Raw genomic sequence first — 25,001 nt, 5'->3', positions numbered from 1 at the left:
CTCAGAGCTCCATGACTGACACTATTTCCAAGGAAATCCTCGGGACCCACCTGACTCGAGGGTGCTGACTACCGCGTCCCTCTTCTCTGGGCAATCGCCCCGCTCCTGAACTGTGCGGGGCCTCGTGGACAGTTTGAGTCAGGATTAGGAAAGTGGCGTTTGGCCACTTGACCCTCCTGCCTCCCGACAGGGGCTGGCAGTGCCAGCCACCTGGAATAGAAGCTCAGCTTGCCAGCCGAAGGAGCCCACACTTCATTTTTCTACTTGGGTGAAGCAGATCTGAGCAGTGGCCTCTGCTTAAGATGACGGTCGGCGAGACAGACGAGACCCACGGCCGTGTGAAAGGTCAAGCCTCGGGAGGGAAAGACGAGAGGAGAAACAAAAGGTAAACGCAGGGGGCTTAGGTACACAGAGATCGCTGAAGGCCGCGAGAAAAGGGCGGGGGGGCTGCAGCGGACCAGGAGCCACGCTCCCGGGGAGACCGGGGCAGCCCTCTGGAGCAGGTGTCCCGAAACCTAAATAACACCCAGGGGCCCCCACGTGCAGCCCAGGCAGGGGAAACAGCCGGTGCAAAGGCGTGATGGAGGGAACAAGCCTGCTCCACGTGGGGGGAGAAATCTGGCTGTATCTGGGCATCGCACAGGAGCCATCAGGGGGAGAGAAGAGCGAGGCGAGCCCGAGGGCAAGGGGCACACTGCAGAGGGGGGTGGAGGGGACTGCAATTAATTCCGCTTTTATCTCAAGCACAAAGGAAAGCCTCACAGAGAGTACCGCTATCTGGCTCTACCTTTTCAGAAGACTGTTCTGCTGAATGCGTGGGTGGGAAGGAAGAGTGTCACGAGGCCCGGGGCTGGAGCGATAGCACAGCGGATAGGGCGCTTGCCTTGCACGCGGCTGACCCGGGTTCGAATCCCAGCATCCCATAGGGTCCCCCGAGCACCGCCAGGAGTAATTCCTGAGTGCAAGAGCCAGGAGTGAACCCTGTGCATCGCCGGGTGTGACCCAAAAAGGAAAAAAAAAAGAAAAGAGTGTCACCAGACCCAATGCAAACAGGGACCCACGAGAGCACAGTGCTGCTACCAGAAAGTTGAGGGGTGCGCGGACCAGGAGCTCCATTCAACATGGGGAGCTGAGAGGGGAGGGCGGCGTGTGCAATGACAGGGATGTCTAGGAAACAGCACGACAACAGCACAGAGTGGAAAGAGATGACTGGAACCCACTCTAAGGGATGCCGCAAAGACGACTCGGGCGGGCATCAGGGGTGGAGTGCTCCCCAAGGAGCACAGCCCACATCACATGGCTCATGTGCACAGCGTGCAGGGCTTCTGGCTGCCGCGAGGGACCCGTGGGGTAGTGGCAAGGGCCACCACCGCTCCAGCTGCCGAGACCCACAGAGGTTAAAGTGTCATCAGCCGGTTTTTCTCTTGTAAAAGGCCTTCTCTTCTCCTCTGAGGAAATGAGCACTGAGCAAATTCTTTAAAACACCCTCATGCTCACGCTTCCTGATTGCCCCGATAAATTGGCCTGTAGGAAACGGGCTAATGATGTTGTCGTGTTACCTAAAGATTTTTTTCAGACCCCACTGAAGCATTTCCCCCTTCTTGAATGACCGCCGTCTAAAAGTGGTTTGGCTGTGCTATGATTACATTTTCAATCCCACGAGGACATTAGTTTTACTGTTTAAAATAAAGGGGCAGAAAATGAAAGAATGAAAAACACGTATAAACACAATGGTTCCACTTAAGGAGAAAGACAGAACTCGGCGCGAGGCTGTCCAAACACACAAACAGATTCAACATGAGGCAACATTCAGAGAGATTCTTATGTCTTTTTTCCTCATTCACTTTCTGCAATTTTGATTTTTCTGAAAAGCATGAATCTTTTAACCTGTAGATAAACGCACTGTGGGCTAAATACGTCCTAATTTTTATGTTTGGCTGTGCAAATTTTGCCACTTGCTTTTTCTTCTTTTTTTTTTTTTTAAGTGCTTCAACTTCCTTTGGGAAGGAAATGCAGAGTGACTAACCACCAAAAAAAAAAAAAAAAGTTAAAAATTTCTTTATACTGTAGGATCACAAAACTTCACCTTTCTAACACTCCTCTCTGTTTCTTGGTGTCAGAACCCTGGTAACGTCTTGCCCGGGCAACTCTGACTCTGGTTTGGGTCTACTAAGAAACTGTGGTTCAGAGGTAATTAGCATAAAGGGGGAGATTCATCCATCCTGAAAGCCATTTCATTATACAAGATCAAAGCTACTAATGAAGCTATTCACTTCATTAAATAAAACGCTACTGGTCTCATTAAAATCATGCATCTGTAGGGGCCAGTGATGGAGCCCAGTGGAACTGCACCTACTCTGCACGCGTGAGGCCCTCCCTGCGGTGCATCCCAGACACCAAAAACTTAAAAAAAAAAAAAAAAAAAAGGTGGTAGAATGGAACCTTATTCAAACCTCTTCATTAGAACAAAGATTAAAACACCAAAACTCCAGGTAGAGTGATAGTACAGCATATAAGGCCTGGCTTCGCATGCGGTCTACCCGGGCTCAATCACCCAAGCACCACCGGGAGTGATCCCTGAGCTCAGAGCCAAGAGGAAGCCCTGAGTATCGCTGGGTGTGACCTCAAAACAAAACAAATAAAACACCAAAATTTCAACAGAATTCAAACAATTCCAATGTTTTGCCGGGAAAGAGGGCTAGACCGCACCGAGCAGTGTTCAGGGCTTATTCCTGGCTCTGTGCTCAGGAATCACTCCTGGCAGTGCTCAGGGGACCAGACGGGGTTGCAGGGATCAACAGAGGATGGGCCTGGGCATGACAAGCACCCTCTGTCCTATACTCACTCTCTAGTTCTGAACAGCCTTTTTGCTAAACATAAACACTAAGAAATGGAGAGATGGCTGGAGCACTTGTTTTGCATGCAGAGGCCCTGAGTTCGATTCCTAGCCCTGCATAATGCCCCAAGCACTGAGCTGGGAAATGTGAGAGACGCAGTGACCTCCAATCACCACCAGATAAGGTCCAAAACAAAAACTAACAAAGTCATCTCAAAGTGCTGGCGATGGGCTGGAGAGATAGCACAGCGGGTAGGGCGTTTGCCTTGCACGCGGCCGACCCGGGTTCAAATCCCAGCATCCCATATGATCCCCTGAGCACAGCCAGGGGTAATTCCTGAGTGCAAAGCCAGGAGTAACCCCTGTGCATCGCCAGGTGTGACCCAAAAAGCAAAAAATAAATAAATAAATAAAATCTTTAAAAAAAAAAAAAGTGCTGGCGATGAGGCATAATTCCTAGCCAGCCCTGATTCCTGAATGCTTAGTAGATGTCACTATGCTAAGTGTCAAGAATATACCAGTACTAGGAACAGAAAGCTTATTTTGGCATCATAATTTTTTAAAAAAGCATTTTAGGATGGAGAACTCCTTTCCCCAAAAGCATCTTTTACTAATTTGTAATTTCCTCAATGTTCTAGGAATGCACTGTCCCAGAATTTAGCCTGTGGGAGAGCGAAGGGCATGAAACGATCACATTCTGCATATTGCGAATTCTGCATCACCCCAGTGAGGTAGCTTTGGACACAAGTACAGAAATCGCACTTGATCCTTCACTACATCCAATATGAAACACGGTGACCATCACAGGCTCCCCACCCATTTAACCACAAGACTCCCAACATTATTTCTCTGTTTTATTAACTGTGGTTTATTTTCCCATCAGATAAAAGGCTCTTGGTGCCAAGAACTGTTGGGGCCCCTGAAATATTCTAGCATCTATCACTGCATAGAGCACAGTGGAAAGCGCCCAGCCAAATGAAGTTTGACCAACTCCCTAACAACCATAAACTGAACTGCACAATATTCATGGCAGAGTTGGCATCGGTCTGGCCAGAGGGTCTCTGGGGCGCTCAGCACCAAGGCATACGATCTCTTCCAGGGCACACGGGCCTCAGAGTGTCTCCTGGCCGCGGTGTCAAGTCCTGTTTCAATCTCCTGCCCTGGTGTGTCTTGAACACAAGGAGTCAGAGAAGTATCAAGGCATGGAACCCAAGCTGAAACCCTCAAGTCTGGCACTGTGAGCTTTGGGGCAAAAGCTGATGATGCTGAAGAGGGAAGACTCTTCGAAAGAACTTAGCCTTAAAGTCCTTCTGCAGAACTTAACCCAGAACATAATCCTTCCTAAAATGACTCTAGCTTCACGGTGAGTAATCCTGACAGGCGCTAACACCAGTGGGGTCTACATGCGGCAGACACTATTCCAAGTTCTTTAACTTCGTTTAACTATCAGACCCCATGTTAGCCGTCAGAGTAAAGTGCTACTGCACCATTCTCTCCATTTTATGGATGAGGAGACTGAGGTACAGAAAAAATAAACAGTAACAGATAAATGGCAGAAATGGACCCAAACCCAGGGCACATTTGCAGAACCTCTACACATCTCTCAATAATGTAAGGAAGTTCATCAGGTTTAGTATAAGATGCAAATGAAATTTTGAATAAATGTTATTGCACTGCCTATAATAAAAACAATTAAAGCTCTCAACATGTTTTCAAAAGTGTTCTAACACATATGATTTAATGAGAAGAGAGTGATTTATCAGCAATAAGCATCAGAACTAAGTATCTATAAATCAAGTGAATAGGAGTAAGGCCCTTATAAAACTTGATAAATGGACTCTGATGATGACACTATTGATTTAGCAAACCCTTGAACAAATAGTCAAAGGTTCATTTGGATGTGAGCACTCTGTAAATGACCTAGTTCCCCATTACTGAGGTCTGACTCAAATTATTGACATTTGACTATTACAAGGAAAACTTGGCAGCTTTACCATACTTTATTCAACTTTAGCAACAGCCAAAAATTAATCTGAATTAATAGTTACATAAATATATTCTAGGATACAGAATATATTTAGGATAGGATATTAGCATTCTTAAGACAGCACAAAAATACAGAGGTTCTAATTTAGTGATAAATATATTTCCTTGCTAAAAAACTTTTTTAAATATTTCTATTCTAAAAATCACTTAAAAATAACAAAGTCGATGAGCCCAGATCCTTCCCCGTGCCGACGTCAGTTTCCTTTCCCCTGACTATTAATTTACCATTTGGCATGTTCTCCTACATAGCTTCCTGTTTTCTTGATAATGACGCTCAAGCAACATCATCTAACATCAGCTGAGAAGGAAGTCTTCAGACTTGGCAACCTAAAATAACAGGTGACTCTGAAACAAAATAGCCCAAAGACTAGGAACTGCCTTTTCAATAACTATTAATTCCAATTAGAGTGAATTGCTGCTGGTGGATATTCTCCACATTTCCACTCTCCAGTATTAGTGGTTTTTTTTTCCTCTGTTAAATCTAACATCAATAATTCCACTCAGACTAACTCAGATACAAATGCATCATCGCTTCTGGCCTGAAAGGCAGCAGTCAATAAGCTATAAGACTGATTTGGATATGGTAGCTGCTATTTAATTAATATTAATTAATCTATTAAATGGGCATTCTACTGCAAACGCACTAGATTTTTCTGATTCACCAAACTTCAAACACCCTCAGTCCTGGAAGGAAATTATGGCACATCAAAACCTGTAAGGTCAAGCCTTAGACCTTCCTACAAGGAGACTCGTGAATTAAAACCAGTAAAGGAAGGAAGCAAAATTACAAGGAGGTGGTAATTTTAGATCCTCTGGGAGAATGCAACTCTCCTGATGACACAAAATGTTCCTGAGGCACCAAGAATATCCTCTCTATCTCTAAAGCCCAAAATCTATCTCTAAGTCCTACTAGAAAGTGATGAAATCTCAGCACAGGATTCCAAAACACGAGTACCAAAATAAGTGACTCAGCCCAGAATGTTAAAAACTATATAATTAAAAATTTCACCAAAATGTGTTTGCCAATTTATGTGGTAGCAACTGTTATTCCCAGTTTCTGTATTATGTCTCCATTTATAAAGGATAAATTGCAGCTCTTCTTTAGTGTCGGGAGTATTTTTAATTGTTTGTAGGTGTTTCTACAACAAAAATATGGCTTAAATTACTGCATGATTTCAATAGGAATGACGAGCTCAGATACTGGTTTTGACAGCTAGCTGGGGGAGGGGATCTATTCCCTTTTTCAGTTAGATCCTTGGCACATTAATGTTCAACCTTCTTTTCCACTGTTGCACTGAAATCACTGTCAACAGTACAAGAAAAACTTGATAGGATTATCTCATTAATGCAGGATAAAAGTTTGATAAAATTAACCATCCGTTCCTGATTTTAAAATTCTTCCCAAAAAAGGACAAAAAGGGACTTTCCTTAATACAATAAAAAGTCTTCTAGAAAAACTATTGCGAACCGGCCCCTTACCAGGGATGAAGGCCTGGCATGCAGCCGGCCCCGGTTCACTCCCAGCACTCGTGGGCCCTGATCCTCCTGGGCACCGTCTACACGAGGATCACACGCATTAACAAAATGCTCTTTCTGCCTTTGGGACAGAGAATGAGGCCACTCTGGCCACTGTGCTCAGCGCTATACCAAAGGACAACACAGCAGAGCACGAAACAAGGGAATAAATACTGGCAAGGAATAGAGAAAGGCAGTCTTATCGGCAGCGTAGGAAACTTTTAAACCTTCCTATGGCATACTTTACTGGGACCATGAGTTTAAGGAAGTTTCAAGACGGGAGCCGGAGCAATAGGACAACGGATAAAATGCTTGACCTGCAAGCAGCCAACCTGGGTTTGAGCATCAACAACACACACGGTCCCCTGGGCACCCCAGGAGGGATCCCTGAGCAGAGAGCCAGGAGTAAAACCTGAACACAGCCGGGGGGTTGTGTTCAAAAGAGAACTCCAACAAAAACACACTGTGTTACTTGACTGTGTATACACTTACAATCTAGTACCAATACTGTACTTACAATCTTATACTAAAAACAATCTTTAAAGATTTTTTCTCTTAATATCACCAAATACATAAAACAATGCCACAAAAGATGTTCACAATCTCTGTGCACAAAATTATAATTAAGGAGAAAACGAAACAGACACTGATGTCACATTCATGTATTAAAAGACATAAAGGGGCATGCAAAGATTCAGGCTCTAAATCTTTTTTTTTTAAGATATTTCAATCCAAAGGTCAGAAGAAGCACTTTGTAAAAGATGATCCCAATAACCAAAAAGTCACTGTCACTGTCATCCCACTGCTCATCGACTTGCTCGAGCGGGCACCAGTAATATCTCCATTGTGAGACTTCTTGTTACTGTTTTTGTCATATCGAACACGCCACAGGTACCTTGCCAGGCTCTGTCGTGCGGGCGAGATACTCTTGGTAGGTTGCCAGGCTCTCTGAGAGGGACGTTGGAATCGAACCCGGGTCGGCCTCGTGCAAGGCAAACGCCCAACCCTCTGTGCTATAGCTCCAGCCCACCAAAAAAAGGACTTAACTGAATTAATCACTAAGGAGAAGCAACTGAAATCTGTAAGATAGTCCTCAGGGTAGGTAAAATTAAATTAACAATACTAGGTCAGGAAAGTGGCTCACCTAGCTGGAGCTCAGGTGTGGGCGAAAGTCCTGGGTTCAATTCCCAGCACTGCATGACTCTCCCAGCACTGCCAGGAGTGACAATGCACTGAACTGGGTGTGCAAATTCCATCAAAAACATTAAATACTTGATAATACCAAACATTGAAAAGGATGCAGACACTTTTGGCAGAATGGTATGACCATTTGGACAGTCACTGGACAATCAATATTTCTTAAAGCTAAGTACCTGAATATCCTACGATCTAGCAATTTTATTCCCAAAATAACACCTTGCATATCTGCTCAAAGAAACATACAAAAATGGTCAAAAACTGCAACAGCCCCAAACTGAATGATTAAAATGTAATTTCACACCGACCTCTTAAATGTCCCACAGCCGTAGGACAGGGAAATAAAGGAGGCTATAGCCAAAGGGTGGAATATTATGCAAGCAGTGAAATAAATTACAACTCCACACAATCTGGATGAATCTCACACACTGATTTCAATTATTTAGAGTTCAAAAAAAAAAAAATGAAGTTCAAACCTAGGAAAAGATAAGGCATTTGCATATTGATAAAAAAAAAATATTACAGAGAAGCCGAAAGGTGCTGACTACAAATATCAGGATAGTGGTTCATCAGAGGGAGAAGGAAGAGGTGTCTGGTAAGAGGGACGCGTTGGTTTCTTCATCCGGGTGGAGATAAGATGAAAAAACAAAGATGTTCGTTTGATTAGTTATTTTTTATGCTATCTGCATTTGCACCCAGCGACTCTGACGCACACTGTTCTTTGAGAACAACTGTTTCCATCGGGGACTGTCTGGACTCAGTCACCATCACAGTCCTTTGAGCTTTGTGTTGCCATTTGTGGCAACTCTGTGTTGCCATTTGTGTTGCCATTGAGTGTTGTGTTGCCAGCCTGTGGGGCACATGTGTTCCTCCACTCACATTTTTCCCTTCCCATGACAGGACACCATGGGAAAGCACCTGGTCCCATCAGCTTTGTCAACTGCATACAAGAATTCCTTTCTGAATTATGGTATGTGCACGCACCATGGAATACGACTCGGCTTCGGGAAGAGGTGAAGGAGCAAGATTTGCTACTACAGGGATGGGTCTGGAGGGGATCATACTGAGAGAAGAGTGTCGGACGGAGAGAGACGGACACAGAACCACCTCTCCCAGTTTCGGGAGATAAAGCAACACACAAGGAAAGTGCTTTAGTGTCCACAGGCCCCCTCCCCCAAAAGAACCAACCAATCATACATACATTATGTAGGGAAAAAGCCTACAGCAACAGAGTAAGGTCAGACAAGTTTCCAGCAAAATCTTTCACATAGCTTGTGGACGAAACTGAAAACTAGTCTTAGAGTCCAAAATGTAAAGCCAATTGTGTACTTCTCATACTATTATCTCTATATTTTTTCAGATTTCCTTTTCAGGTAGCTTAGGTGAAAATATAATACAAATTAGTTTATATTCTTTTTTTTTTTTTGCGCTTTTTGGGTCACACCCAGCGATGCTCAGGGGTTACTCCTGGCTTTGCACTCAGGAATTACTCCTGGCAGTGCTTGGAGGGCCATATGGGATGCCGAGGATCGAACCCGGGTCGGCTGCGTGCAAGGCAAACGCCCTACCCGCTGTGCTATCGCTCCAGCCCCAGAAATTAGTTTATATTCTACACTTGATCTTAGCCAAAAGGCCGAGAAGCGATTTAGTTTATATTCTAATTTCTCTTACACTGACAACTGTAGTGTATATTTTATTTATATATGTAATATGTAAAGATATTTTATAGAGATGAATTTGCATCATTGGAGTTCAAGATCAAATTAATTTTAGTGTATAATAACCAAACAAATTTAGTCACTGCTCACAGAAATGAATCTCTATTCAAGAACCTTGAACTGGAATCAAAAGACAAAAATCAAACGTGAGAAAGTCAAACAAGGCACAATTTAAATAACAATTCAAGACAACAATAGATACAAGTCACAAGGCAATTAACATGATTAATTGCCAAATTAGTGGTTAAAGAAAATCAGCACAATAGAAGCTAAAAGAGCAGAGAAACCACTTCTAGCCACCCTAACCAAGCAAGGCGCACTGGGACGCGACTGGCCTGAGAACGAGCCGGTCTGGCCCAGAGAGATGCAGGGGATTCGGGGCTCGCATACCACCCAATCCAGCCTGATTCCGGGCACTGCATGCAGTCCCCCCAGGCACCGCCAGGAGTGATCCCTGAGCACCACCCAGTGTGGCAAAAAAATAATAATAATAATAAATAAATAAAAATAAATAGGGGCTGGAGCAATAGCACCGCGGGTAGGGTGTTTGCCTTGCACGCGGTAGACCTGGGTTCGATTCCCAGCATCCCATATGATCCCCCGAGCACCGCCAGGGGTTAATTCCTGAGTGCAGAGCCACGAATAATCCCTGTGCATAGCCGGGTGTCACCCAAAAAGCAAAAAAATTAAAAAATATAAATAAATAAATAAATAAATAAATAAATAAAACATCCTTAGGACAATGTTAGGCAAGAGAGCTCTCTGGTGTCGGGTGTGAGAAAAGGAAAAATATTTACCTTCAAATGCCCCTCATACAGGGGCAAAACGCAGGTGACACAGTCTGCCACGCGGCACACAATAGGACCAGATGTGCCAATCCCCAGGCCCTTCCTATCGGGCAGCACACTGAAGGCACGCTGAGGTGAGGCGGCCGAGCATTCTGGAAGCAGGACAGGGAACAAGAGGAGCTGGAGGGGACAGAACCCGCCAAAAGTGAGCAGGAATTACATGAACGTCCTGGACTGACAATTCTAGCACCTGTGCCAAAAATCCGAAGGGCACTCCACCTCAAACAGTGCTTTCATGAAACCCCTGGACTTGCTGGGACAGCAATTTTCAGATTTTAAAAAGAAACACTTCACAGACCGCCCAGACTGTGATGCCTTCATCACAAACATTCTAAAGGAGGTCCAGCCATGAAGAGACTGAATCAGAGCAACGAAAAGAATTCTCCTAGGTCTGAAAGAAGGTAATCCTAATGCACCCCCCACCCAGGTGGCACCGGGGAACAAAGAGAATATCAAAATGAGACAGCTAAGTGAGCTGAACAAGACTAGAAAGAGCACGAAAGGAAAACGAAGAGTGGAACTTCTAGTCAAAACCAGAGGTTTCTACATCTTTTTATATACAAGTAATCACTTGTATCACTTGTCATTCCATTGATCTTCGATTTGCTCGAGAAGGTGCCAGTAACTGTCGAGTGCTAGTGTAGTCCAATGGTATCTGCTCACTCCAGGAACACGAAGAGCCACAAAACATTCATTCAGGGTTTTGACAAAAAAGTCTGACCACCTCGTTGGTGGGCGGCCACGTGGAATCCAGTCGGTAACAGCTCTAGTCCAGCAGTCGTCTCTGAATCACATTATGTGTCCAGCCCATCTGATTTTTGATGCCTTGGCAAACAAGACAGCATCCCTGATTCTTGACCGTTGACAGAGGTCAGAACTCTGGATTCCTTCTCTCACTTGAGTGAAACATAGCTTTCAAGCATAGCTTTTTCGATTCCTCTTTGGGATACCCAAGTAGCATTCTCATCCTGTTTGCGTAGGGTCCAGGCCTCTGAGACATATGTTAGTGCAGGAAGAACCGTGGAGTCAAAAAGATGTGCCCAGAGCCAGAGGTTCTTTGTCCTCTTACCCACTTCTTTGACACTCTTGAAGGCGTTCCACGCTGCTCTCTTCCTCCTGCGCAGTTCTGGCGCCAAATAGTTCCACATGTTGAATTCTTGACCCAGGTACACATAGCTGCTGCATTCGGAGATGTTCATTCTGTTGAGAGCAAACGGAACATCAGAGACTAGTTTGTTTTTTATGAACATTGTTTTGCTGAGATTCAGCTGCAGTCCGACCTTTCCACACTTGCGGTCGAAGTCAGCCAGCATTTGTGCTGCTCGGCTAATGTTTGGTGTTATCAGAACGATGTCATCAGTGAAGCAGAGGTGGTATAGTTGCCGACCGTCTATCTTCACTCCCATTCCTTCCCATTCCAGTTGTCACATGACGTTCTCGAGGGTGGCATGAAGAGTTTCGGTGAAATGGTATCACCCTGCCGAACCCCTCTCTTTACGTCAATGATCACTTCCTTGTAGAATGGGGAGATCCTGGTGGTGAATCCGTAATACAGCTCTCGGAGGATCTTAATATACTGAGTTTGAATGCCCTGTTTGGCCAGGGCTTCGATGACCACTTCAGTCTCAACAGGATCGAAGGCCTTCTTTAAATCGATGAACATTAGACAGAGCGGCATCTTGAATCCTCACGAAACTTCAATGAGCTTGGTCACTGTGTGCTTATGGTCGATCATGCTGAATCCTTCTCGGAACCCAGCTTGCTCACATGGTTGTCCTTCGTCTAGTGTTCTGCCTATTCTATTCAGGATAACTCGAGTGAACAACTTGTAGATGACGGACAACAGGCAGATTGGGCGATAGTTGCCGATGTCGTGGATGTCTCCCTTCTTGCACAACAGAACAGTCCTGCTGGTTTTCCACTGGGACGGAACCTTGCATACGAACAGGTAGCGTTTGAAGAGCCGAGCCAGTGTATTGACGAGTACTGGGAGCAGATTCTTCAGGTGTTCGGGTCTGACCTTGTCTGGACCAGGTGCTGTATGCATCTTTACTGATGAAATGGCGTGTCGGATTTCAGAGGGGAGGACACTGGGAACGACATATCCATCCTGCAGAATTTGGTATGTGGGCAGGTGAACATGGCTGTCAAAGAGATCTGAGTAGAAGTCATGAATAATCCTCTCCATTGCCCTTCTGGAAGATGTGATATATCCATCAGGACGTTGGAGGGCAGTCATCTTGGTCTTGTAGTTGGCGAAGGACAGGTGAGCGTTGTGAATACTTTTCCCAGCTTCTGCCGCATTGGCCAACACTGCTGCTCTTCTCTCTTTGAGGTCTTCCTTTATCACTTTTCTGCATAGCTTTGCAATCTTGGACATAAGCTTGTGGTTACCTGAGGCTTGTGCCAAACCACATTGGCGAATGAGCTCAAGAGCTTCCGAAGGGGCTGGAGCGATAGCACAGCGGGTAGGGCATTTGCCTTGCACGCGGCCGACCCGGGTTCAAATCCCAGCATCCCATATGGTCCCCTGAGCACCGCCACGAGTAATTCCTGAGTGTAGAACCAGGAGTGACCCCTGTGCATCACCGGGTGTGAACCAAAAAAAGCAAAAAAAAAGAAAAAAAGAGTTTCCGAAGACAGGCGTCTGTTTGTGGCTTTCCCACTTCTTCGAGCAGTCATGGAGGTGCCCAACCAGTCGATCGTATTCTTCGTCTATGTTGTCAACGACGGCATCTCCCCATGTTGCCGCAACAGTGACGAAGAGTTCCCAGTTGGTGGTCATTCTGGGAGTTCTCTTCTTAAACTTAAACTTTGCAGACCTTTCTGCCTGCTCTTGTGAAGTAGAATTTTGCACAAAGGAGATGGTGGTCCGATCCCTTTTGGAATTTTGGGACAACAGGGACATCGGCCAGGCAAAACCTTCGATTGAATATGATGTGGTCAAATTCGTTGTGGAACTGTCCACCAGGAGACTCCCATGTTCAATGTTTAGATTCATCCTTCTGGAACTGTGAGTAACCATGGATGGTCTTGGTCGACATGATGAACTCAGACAGTCTCTCACCCTGTTCATTCCATTCTAGGCCATGGGTCCCAATGTGGAGTTCTTCGGGCGACCTTCTCGGTCCTATCTTAGCATTAAAATCACCGACAATGATCTTGTAGAAGGTGTTGTCTTCTTTAAAGAACTTCTCCAGCTCCATGTAGAACTCCTCAATTTCTTCTTTATCGTAGTTGGATGTTGGTGCATGGACAACGAAGATAGAAACTGCTGGCACTGAGCCATATATATTCAAGCATAATCGCACAATTCAGGTTGTTAGGAATTCGAATGAATCAATGCTCACGGCCAAGATCGTGTTGACAAGGACACCGATGCCACAGACGCCTCTGTTGTCACATGTTTCGAGGAACAGTTCTTCTCCAGAGTCGAAAATAGCATGATGTAATCGATGCCTTCTCGTTCGGTCACACCAATGATGTCGTACTTGATCTTCGGCGCTTGCACCATCAGGTCCTCAATGGATGCTTCTGATGCCAGTGTACGTGCATTGAAAGTACAGTCATTTTAGTCTTTCTTCGTTTTAGCAGTCTAGTTCGTCCTTGAGATTTTATCAGCATCTCCTAATTCATCCTTCTTAACACTGACATATTGGGGGTTCTTTCAGTGTCAGACAGATGAGGCCCATTGTTGTTACTGTTTTGGGAATATCGAATTCAATATTCGATTCGATATACGAGGAAAACAGTTATACATCACCATTTTATACCACCTCTTGGTATCCATCTATGTGCTGAGTGCATGTACGTACATTTTTTTATTTTTTTATATATGTGCACATAATAAAACAAAATTTTATGTAACAATATTCTAAAATACAGTGGTATTTTTTCATTCATCTCTATTTCCTATTTTAAATGTAAATTGAATCTCACAGATAACTTCACATACACCAAAGGGTCAAAAGCTAGACTAATTTTTCACAGCACTAATACTCCCATCCCCCACCCCTGCCCGTCAGGGATTACAGCTTCCAGGAAGACGGAAGATAATGGTTCTCTACACCACAGTGATCAAAGCATTCCTGCAACACATCATCTGGCTGAGGTGTTACATTCAAAGTGCAGAGAGTGACTGACTGGCCAGCAGCGGTCAGTAAGAACAGGGAAGCCACCAAGCCCGTGCCACAGGCACTGGCCACCCCCAGCAGGATATCTGTGTATCTGCAGGGTATCTGTGAATCTGCAGAAGAGGAAAACAGGAAGCATCTCAGCTGTCATCCCCTATCAGAAGGTTTTCTGCATACCATCTTGGAGTTCACTGACACTGGTCAGCAGCTGTTTACTGCTCTGGTGCATTTTTCATTTCGCCTAGCAGGTTTCTTCATTCTGTCGTTTCTGCTTGTAGTCACCAGGGCCAGCATGCACTCACTGAGGTTGGTGGGGCTCTGCGTCGCTTCACAGTGTGACTTTTACTGTCTGGATGCGTTTCTTGTGTGGCAGTGTGGCTAGGTGACTAGAGTCAGGATGTCTTTGTACACTCACAGTGAGATATGAAGAGGGGAAGAAATTGCTGGCCGCGTAGTGGCCACCCCCCTTGAGAAGGGTCCTAGCATGGGGGCCAACCTGGCGATGCTGAAGAACAAAAACCACTCTCCTGGAGGCTGGAGCAACAGCACAGCAGGTAGGGTGTTTGTTTGCCTTGCACACAGTCAAACCGGGTTCGATTCCCAGCATCCCATATGGTCCCCCGAGCACTGCCAGGAGTAATTCCTCAGTGCAGAGCCAGGAGTAAACCCTGTGCATCGCCAGGTACAATCCAAAAAGCAAACCACTCTCCTAAAGGGCTGTCACGCGGAGGACTAGCGAAGCTCATTCTCTATGGTGCTGAGGGACAGGATCAAGGCAGGAAAGTACTTTTTCCCAGTGTCAACACCAGAGAGAAGCCCTGGAGGACTGGGAGTTTCCTGGGCACTCGGAAACCTCGGGGCAGCCTCGACAAGGACATCACAGGGGACCATGAGGGCTCCCAGGCACACGCGGTCACTAATGTCTCGCGGCTTCCAGCCCTGCAATTCTATCACTTCAGCCTAAAGGGAAACACAACTGAACTCTAACTCCGGACACCAGGCACCACCCCTCCCCCCTCCCCCGCCCCGCCTCGCTCTTTCAGAAATGGATTTGCTATGAAGCTTGAAAGAGCAAATGACAATATTTCAATAAGGATTGACTGACTGTGCCTAACGCCGTCATCAAAAATCTTCACCAGTTACAATCAGAGAAAAGCTGAAATGTCACCCAAGTCAGTGACATGGCGTTAAAATGTTCCAGCTTAGAAAATATGGGTCCATATATAGCTTTAACAAGCAAACAAGATTGTCTGATCTTTAAAACTGTGCAGGAATAAAGAAATGTCTCTTTTTTTAAAGAACTGCATTGCAGGGCTGAAGAGAGAACATAAGGGGCTGAGCAACGCTTGGCATGCGAGAAGGCCGGGTCCGATCCCTGGCACCGCACGGCTCCCTGAGCACCACCAGAGACAAACACAGAACTGCATTACAAAACATTCTCTCCTTTCTCAAATACCAGGTTTCTTTAATATGGACAGAACAAAGAAGGCAAATGATTATGCTCTCCGTTTTTTCCAACCCAACTAATGAAAATTTTTAGCAATTCTGAGAGAATACCTACTATCTTTGCTCTATCTCACGTCAAAAGGAAAAGAAAATTAGCATATCATATCCACTATTAGTGTAGCAGATCCACCCATCGGGAATGATTGTGACTAATGGAGCACTGCCCCATCTCCGAGAGAGAATTCTAAGAAGGCTAAGCACTGGTATGCAATGCTTACAGCCTTCCAGCACACTCAAAACAGGTCCACAGACAGTGGGAAATCTAACGTTACTGATCCTTGAGGAAAAAAGCACACAAATGAAAAGTAAGAATTCAGGAACTTTTTCCTTCGGTTATTTAGACACCATAATTAATGTACGGAGTTGTTTACCATGGACAAAATTCAGAGACTTTTATAACAATTTAAAAGAATAGTTGTCAGAGGTGGGTGGGTTGAGTTTCCCTCCCTGCCCCAGCAGAACCCAGGCAGCCAAAACCTCCCAAACTCAACCGCAGCCATGCTCAAGGCCGCTCTCCACAGGCTCAGACGAGCCTCACCGACAGGAGATCCTGCAGAAAAAAAACAGGTATGTGAGATCCGTGACTGAGATCTCCAAGCTTGCTCGGAGCCCAACTTGGCTTCCTCCCCCCAGCACCCTAGTTTCCCAGTAGCTGGGCAGTCACACCCACAAACTGCCCCTGGCACCATATAATCTCAACGGCCAAGAAGAGACATAGGCTTTACCCATGAGTCAGTCTGCTCTATAATCATATTCTAAATTTTGGAAATCCTGGAGTAACCTCTCAAACTCTGGCCCACTGATGTACCAAGAGTAGCACACATTTGTTTGGGTTTAACATACATGCTTGTAATCTCTTAGACAAGGGCTTAAATGGCTCCAGGATGAAATACAACAATCTTCACACACTTTGCTCTTAATGTGGTGGTAAGGTGCAATGGTGGTGGGATTGGTGTTTGAATATTAAATGGAATAAATTATTATAAACAACTTTATAAAAATAAAACAAAATTCACTGTCACTGTCATCCCGTTGCTCATCGATTTGCTCGAGCGGGCACCAGTAACATCTCTCACTGAGAGACTTATTGTTACTGTTTTTGGCATACCCAATACGGGTAGCTTGCCAGGCTCTGCCCGTGCGGGCGCGATACTCTCAGTAGCTTGCCAGCCTCTCCGAGAGGGGTGGAGGAATAGAACACGGGTCGGCCGTGTGAAAGGTGAAAGCCCAACCGCTGGGCTATCGCTCCAGCCCAAAACAAATTTATTTAAAATAAATAAAAGAATACTTGTAAATAACCAGGCTTATATTTCATGTCTTTTATTTCATTTTACTAGTCTCAGTTGGAAACAGATTATTTGTTTCCTATTTGTTTTTTTTTTGGGGGGTGGGGATGGAGAGAGAGGGAGGCCCCCAAGCAGTGCTCAGGAGCTGGGGCCCTCCCAGCCATATGCAGCCCTGGGCCAGACGGGCCACGGCAGGGCTGCTCAGCCAAGCAGATTTCAGGACCCTCCGGGACTACATCCAGCAATGCCTGTGGGCACCACTGGTGCCAGGGCTCAAACCCGAGTCCCAGACCTGTCCCTGGCCACGGAATTAGCTTCCGGCCCCTTTTTTCTGCTTCTGCTGTATTGCTGTCCTTACTGTTAAGGGACATGCGTGACCCAGCAGGCAAGGTCTCCAAGCATGCACTCTAGCCCCATACTGGCCATCTGTTTCAACTCTGGTGTGTCACCACAGGCAGTGGAGAAACACTTCTCTGAAGATGCAGTTAAAAGCTGAAGTCCTTGGATGTGAAGATAAACTGCTCATATCTGATGTTCCCCAATCTCCCCATTCACCTTGGTTTTTCCACTACAATAACAAGCACTAATAATTTATTCCTTTCCAAATGTTCTTTGTGTATCGCTGCTAAGTTGACAGTAATATCAATACAGTTCACTGCCTAAAATTTATCATCCAAATATGACTTTCAGCTCAGAATCCGTAACGCAACCTCATTTGCATCCAGATGTAGCTCCAACATATTCTTGGATTCATTCCTTCTAAGAAGCTATTAATAACTCATTTGATGATCCAGTTTGGAGGGGTCACCCAATCCTGCAACATGATTGCTGGCACAATCCATAAATAAGCAATCTTGATCTCCAGAATCTGAGAAATAATAGAACCCAGTTTTCAATCCCAGGCCTCCGCAGCTAAGGGGCTAAGCTCAAGAACACTTGCGACCTCCACGATGTACCAATCTACCTCAGTTCTTCATCTGAACTGTTTCAGTTCCCTCCGGCTCACACACTGGCTGATTCCGTATTTCAATACATACAAAAGTGGGTATACTAAATATGTTCACAGTAAAAGGCCTATGACAAATCTAAAAGATATTTCAATTAGACTGATATGACAAATGATATACTTAAGAAAAATTAAAATGCACAGTACCATACTATAAGAAATTAGTCTATAATCCCAAACACTAGATACTTTTAGCTAAGTTTTGCAATGTTAAGTTTCTAATTCTTAAATAAGGTCAAGGATGAAGGAGGGGAAACAATATAAAGTGAGAGCCTGAGAATTTAATGCTTGTAACACTTAAGTTCAACACTTAAGAATGTTACCAGGGAGGCTGGAGCGATAGCACAGCAGGTAGGGCGTTTGCCTTGCACGCGGCTGACCCGGGTTTGATTCCCAGCATTCCATTTGGTCCCCCTAGCACCGCCAGAAGTAATTCCTGAGTGCATGAGCCAGGAGTAACCCCTGTGCAATGCCAGGTGTGACCCAAAAAGAAAAAAAAAAAAAAGAATGTTATCAGGGACGAACTTAATATCGTGTTTAAATTTTGCCCTCCAATTGTGAATTGTATTCTTCCCCCTCCCAGTCTTTATTTGAAAACAAGTATAAACTCTCATAAAACTATTTACACTGAAATACAGCCCACTTAAAGGAACTTACAACCAAGAAAATCTTGCTGATTTAGACAGGTTTTTCTGAGTAATTTCTAATACCGAGCTATTCCTGATACTTAGTTTTAGTCTCAACTACTCTTGATAAGACAAATTTCTATCTGAATTCTACACAAATCGTGAAGCTTCTCAGTGTTCACACCAGAAGATCTTTCACAAGTGTGGGTGGCTGGGACAGCCATCTAGGAGCTTCAGAAACCTCGGGAGTGCGGAGACCATCTCTTGCATCCAGCTCACACCTAGGGCAAGGATGCTCAAAGGTCGCTCACGTAGCACAGCCCGGACAGAACCACCTGTAGTCATTGGACAAAGTTTACTGGACAGAACAGGGGTTAAAACAGAGGCTGAAAGAACGTGCCCGGTGCGCTAACAAACAGGCGGGGCTGTCATGGCTAGAGAGAAGCTGCCGGAGCACTGTCCTTGAGGGTCTAAGGCAGAGGCGAGGCTGAAGCATGCCCACACCCAAGATATCTGCTTCCCACAGCGCAGGCATCAGCCACTGGCCAGAACGAGGCCAATTCATCTATGTTATTCCATGAACATACCAGGTTTCCCCAGCAACAGCCTGGTTCCCAGAGAAGTCAGGATCTGGGGCGTCCCACCGGGCCCGGTGACCTCTAGTGGCCAAGGGTCTATGCCAGGGAGAACTCCAACAACATACCATACCAGTGATTCCTTGCTTTCCCAGCCAAAGCTTTTCTTTAAGTAAAACAATCAAGGGTCCGAGAGAGCGTGCAGGGGCTGAGGTGCTGGCTGGGGCCTGGGGAAGCTCCGGCACTGGGGACCGAAACACCAGCACTATTGGTCAAGAACTGCTGAGGGAAGCCACCAGGGCTTCTGAGCATCCCGGGAAGACCCCCCCTCTCCCCCCTGCCTGTCCCCACCGCCAAAGAAAGAAGCCAGAGAGAGAGTACAGAGCTTAAGCACTTGCCTTATACATGGATTACCCAGCACTGCGTAAGGGCCCCAAGCACTACCAAGAATGACTTCTGAGTGCAGAGCCAGGCATAAACCGCATAAACCCTGATCACCACCAGGTATGGTCCAAATTCCCATCCATCCCCCCCCCCCAAAAAAAAAAGAAAAAAAAAGAAAATCCGTAACATTAGCTAGAGAGGGGTAGGAATCTAGCCCTGACCTCCACATTGAGCAGCCAAGTACCAGGGAACAGAGCACTCTAGCCCGAGTCAGGCAGCCGTCTCCACTACAGCAACAAACTATTTATTCACTGAAGAGTACACTTTTCTGAGCAACAAAAAATTTTGAGAAAACAAGGATTTCTTCTTAACTGGGTTGGGGGGGGGGATTCTTTATTAGCAACAGTCAATAATTTTGTTTCCCCTGGTGTGTGTCTTCTAACCCAGGCGCCTGCAGCCTTGAGCTCGAACCCAGAGCTTTTGTTTTTTCAGATCCCCCCTTTATCCTTACTGCACTGCCACTGGGCGCTGAGTCCCCGAGGCCAGAGCCGGGAAGAGGGCGGTGGCATGGAAGAGGCGGGCAACAAATCCACAAATCTAAGCTTGAAGGTGGCAACGGGGATGATGCAGCAGGGACAGACGCTGCTTTCCAGGGAACCTGGCAGGGCCATCCAGACAAGTCACTTCAACTCTCCAGAGTCACGCTGACCTCACCTACCTGAAGGGTTTATTACCTGGATTAAGTGTGATGATATCTTTCAAAGCATTTGTACCGGAACGGCATTATAAATGAGACGTTATTATACTACTGTCTTCACTTCGGAATCTAGAGCTGCTGCAGGAAACCCACGTCAGCGTGCTTGATCGCTAGTATGGTAATAATGAATAATCTCGGCCCGAGTAAATATGGGTCACTAATCCTTAACTGAAAGGCTTCACCTCTGGGCAGGAGACACATCGATACGCGCTCTGGGGTGAGAGAGTCCTGGCTGGATTTCAGGGCAGGGTTCTCCTGCCTTTTGTTTCTTGCTTTGTTTCCGGGCCACCCCTGGTGGGGCTCAGAGCTTACTCCGGTCTTTGTGTTCGGGGACCACTCCCGGCAGGCCCGCGTGGTGCTTGCTGGGGATCAAGCATGGGCCAGCTGACCGCAAGGCAAACGCTGTTCCTGCCGCGCCATCAACTTCAGCCCCAGCTCCAGTGGTTTGAGAGAAGGCGGAACAGAAAAACCGGCCTTGCCAGAGCTGTGATGTGGTCCAAACTTCCCCGACACACACACACACACACACACACAGAGATACTACTTCATACCCTTTAGAAGGGCTGTGATCAAACCAGTAAATTAGTCAAAAGCAAATTTCCATATGTCCTGTGGCAGCAGTTGACTGTGATTGACCGTGGGGCCAGGAGCCAGGGGGCAGCTAGGCAGCGCGCACTTGCTTTGTCCGTGTGACGCCCCCGGTGCAAGCCCAACACCACAAAACCCTGCAGAACACGACCCAGGTAACCAGGCCGCTCTCATGGGATGGCTGATTTCACTGACATAAGGCACCTAAAGGTGTCACACTCACAGACGGGAAACAAAATGTTAGGAGCTGGGAGGAGAAGGAAGGGAGGGATGAGGAACTGCCACTTAAGAGGTTTGGAGTCTCGCTCCTGCAGGGTCTCGCTGACCCCAACACTGCAATGTGTTGTGATTAAATCACAATCAAGTGTAAGCTAAGGGCGGTATGTGCCGAGCCGTGTTAAAAATCTTCTGGCAGGGCCCTTGCCCTTACGTCCCCTGCACGGCCTGAAGTCCCTAGAGCATCACTAGGGATGACTCCTGAGCACTGAGCCAGGAGTAAGCCCAGAACACAGTTGGGCTTGAGCCCTCCCCCAAAAAAAGCAATGGTGGAAACAATCCATTTATGTCATGAGTATTTTGTCCCAATTAAAAGAGCATGTCTAAAGGCCCAAACTGAACCTCCACGCTAACAATTTACTAAACCTCAAAAATGTTTTGTGCTTATTTAGCTATTTATTTAGGTTTTGGTGCCACTCTGGCTTTGCTCAGGGCTTACTCCTGGGTCTGTGCTCAGAGATCACTCCTGGTAATACTCAAGGAATGATCTGGAGAGCCTTATAGTTCATAGAGTTCATATAGTGCCTATATGAACTAACCCCAGCTCGGCTTCGTGCAAGGCAAGTGTCCAGCTTACGGTCCTCCCCTGCCAGGCCCTGTAATGTCTCTTTAAATGAAAGTCATCTTAAAATTAAAAAAAAAAAATTCTCTTGATGGCATTAAGCCTTTGTAACTGTGGGACAACAAAATGTTCTCCAAACTTCCACTAGATCTCTCATCAATAAGTTGGCCAAGATAAAAATAAATAAACCTTTTAAGGGAAAGAAAGAAAAAAAAGAAGTCATTTTTCAGAGTCAAAAGCAGCAAGGTCAACGGGGAAAACAACTTTCATAACATGCCATTAGAAAGATAACCAAATTACTCAAGGAAATCTGTCCCTGGAAAAGAAGGTTATGGAATTATGTCTTAAAAACATGGCACCAAAGAGCAGGATTACTCAAGCAACAGGGACGCTCAAAAGATGGCATTTCGACACAGACCTTAAGAGTCCTTTGCCACGAAGTGACTCCGAAGAAGAGTTAATTACGGGCCTGAAACAAATGGATGTGCCTATTAACATGCATTCAAGGAGCCCCCGCTTAGCCTCCAATCTTAAAGGACTTTGCAAGATTTCACAGGTAACAGTAGGGGAGAGTTTTTGTTTCCTTGAACAATGAAGAGCGGAGCTAGGAATAGATACAATGAATCTTCGAGCCCCTTTCCTTGCCACTGAGACTCCCTGCCTCCCTCAACAATTCCCCTGTGCCAACCTGAAGTCACCCTGACAAAGTCACTGCAAGGCAGTGACCACAAGGCCCCAGGTGCTTTTCCCGGCAGCCGAGCACTTGCCCTGCTGTCTGGGGAGACGGGCGTCGGTGCCAACACAAGTCCCCACAGCCCGTGATTTCAGAATTCACTGGGTCGAGGCTAAGTCACACCACTTTAACTTGTGTCCCCAAATCCTAAGCACAAAATACAAAATAGGTGTCAGCATTTTAAGAGCCCAAAAAACCATGAACCCATTTAACATTATTTTTATGACTATGCTGTGCTATGATCATTGGAATAAGGCTAGATGAGCAGCTGATAAGGTTAAAGATCTAAATGATGGGAAGAGCAAGAGGGGGTGGAGCAATAGCACTGGGGGGAGGGCGTTTGCCTTGCACAAGGCCAACCTGGGTTCGATTCCCAGCATCCCATATGGTCCCCCTGAGCACTGCCAGGAGTAATTCCTGAGTGCAGAGTCAAGAGTAACCTCTGTGCATTGCTAGGTGTGATGAAAGAAAGAAAAGAAAGAAAAGGAAGGAAGGGGGGCTGGAGTGATAGCACAGCGGGTAGGGCGTTTGCCTTGCACGCGGCCGACCCGGGTTCGATTCCCAGCATCCCATATGGTCCCCTGAGCACCGCCAGGGGTAATTCCTGAGTGCAGAGCCAGGAATGACCCTTGTGCATCGCCAGGTGTGACCCAAAAAGCAAAAAAAAAAAAAAAAAAAAGAAAGAAAAGGAAGGAAGGAAGGAAGGAAGGAAGGAAGGAAGGAAGGAAGGAAGGAAGGGGCATGAGAAGGAACTTCTATTTCTTCTGGTAAAGAGAGAGACAGAGAGACAGAGAGAGAGAAAACCCAAGTAGTAATTCCTGGGCTCAGGGCTCAGTCCAAGGACTCCCAGTCTGAGACCTGCTCATCAGCCAAGATACTGCCCCGTGACATCCCTGCCCCTCACAGCCCAGCCCGCACCAGCTCCCAGCAGCACCCAGAGGGCTGCCCACTGCCCTCTATGCCACCGGAAGAGGCTTCCCGGGCAGGCTCCTGACCACAGAGACCGTCAGCACGTCTCTGCCCGATGATCTACATTCAATCTTTCGACGGTTCAAAAAAAGAGACAGAGGCCTTGCATGTGACCAACCTCAGGAGGACTCTGGCCCCCCGAGCACCAGCGGACGCAGAACTGGAGGGCCCCAAGCATCTCCGGGTATGCTCCTGGGCACTGCAGCGACTGGGAGCCACCGCATCCCCGGGCGCTTCCACTGAACCTGGCTGTCTGAGGGTCACCAGCATGGGCCCCGGGGCCCCAACCCCCCACCACACACACCCACCCACACCCACACACACACACCTCTGCTGAAAACTGATCTGACTGTTTTTAAGCAACATCTCTATGCCATTCATTTTTCAATCTTTTCTGTTATTATGACCAATTATTATTTCCACAGTGTCTAAGTCATCCACACAGGTCTGTTTTTCTGGCCTCCAAGGATTGCTAAAAAGCAATGAGCAATGACAGAAAATTACCCAAAAAACAGATGTTTCTGGCTGTTCTGTCCTTCTGGACTATGATTTCTGACTTGTGCGATACATAATCTAGCATCTACCTTGCTCGGCTTGCTGGGTCACAAACACGGTGGCTCATCCTCTACCAAGTCCCTGATTCTCAAGTGCCCACCTGACCCGAACAGCCGCCTTCCATCACAGTGCAGTGAAATGATAACATGAAGACGAGAGTTAATGGACACTGGTGGAGGGACTGGTACTCGATCATTGCATGACTTGCATGACTGAAACATAAGCACATGAAAGTTTGTAAGTCTGTAACAATGTATCTCACAGTGATTCATTAAAAAAGAAGAAAACACAGGTATACACACACAAAAAAAGAAAGAAAACAAGAGTTAAGAGTCAGGGCAGGCGTCATAGCATAAAGGGTTAAGTGCTTGCCTTGCAAGCAGCCCACCCCAGTTCAATCCCTGCCATCACATATGGTACCCCGAGTACCATCAGGAATGATCCCTGAGCACGAAAGTAGGAGTAAGGCCTGAGCACCACCAGATATGACCACCCTCCCCTCAAAAAAAAAAAAAAATCAATGTAAAAATTTAAAAGGTGAGTTCAGACTCTGAAAATGATACAGACCAGAGAAGAGAATCCAGGGGTGGGGTGGGGTGGGGTGAGGGAAGGCCCTTACCCACATGTGACTGCAGTCACACCCCTGGTTTGATCCTTATTTTTTTTTTCTTCAGCAAGACAATTTTTAAGAATTAGACCAAGATGGATGAGGAGAACCTGTCCTACGCATCACAGTAACAATCTAGCATTTGAACAGTTAACATGGGGTAGAACCAGCCCAGATGAGGAATCTGATGACCAATATGGCCTGGCTGCCAGCGGCCAGACCGCAGTTAAGGCCGACGACTGGCAAGTCTACGGCTGCTCAAAGAACTTCAGATTCTT

General features: G+C 46.2%; 1 protein-coding gene and 1 pseudogene across 1 annotated transcript in view; both read right to left on the bottom strand.

The window, feature by feature from the left end:
- Positions 1-25,001, bottom strand: part of BABAM2 (BRISC and BRCA1 A complex member 2) — a 398,928-nt gene that overhangs the window by 359,640 nt on the left and 14,287 nt on the right. The window lies entirely within an intron of this gene.
- LOC129400321 (U2 spliceosomal RNA) lies at positions 9,124-9,239 on the bottom strand (annotated as a pseudogene).

The sequence above is a fragment of the Sorex araneus genome, chromosome X (assembly GCF_027595985.1).
Source record: "Sorex araneus isolate mSorAra2 chromosome X, mSorAra2.pri, whole genome shotgun sequence".
NCBI lineage: Eukaryota > Metazoa > Chordata > Mammalia > Eulipotyphla > Soricidae > Sorex > Sorex araneus.
Note: the sequence above shows the minus strand (reverse complement) of the source record. Positions and strands in the feature narration are given on the sequence as shown.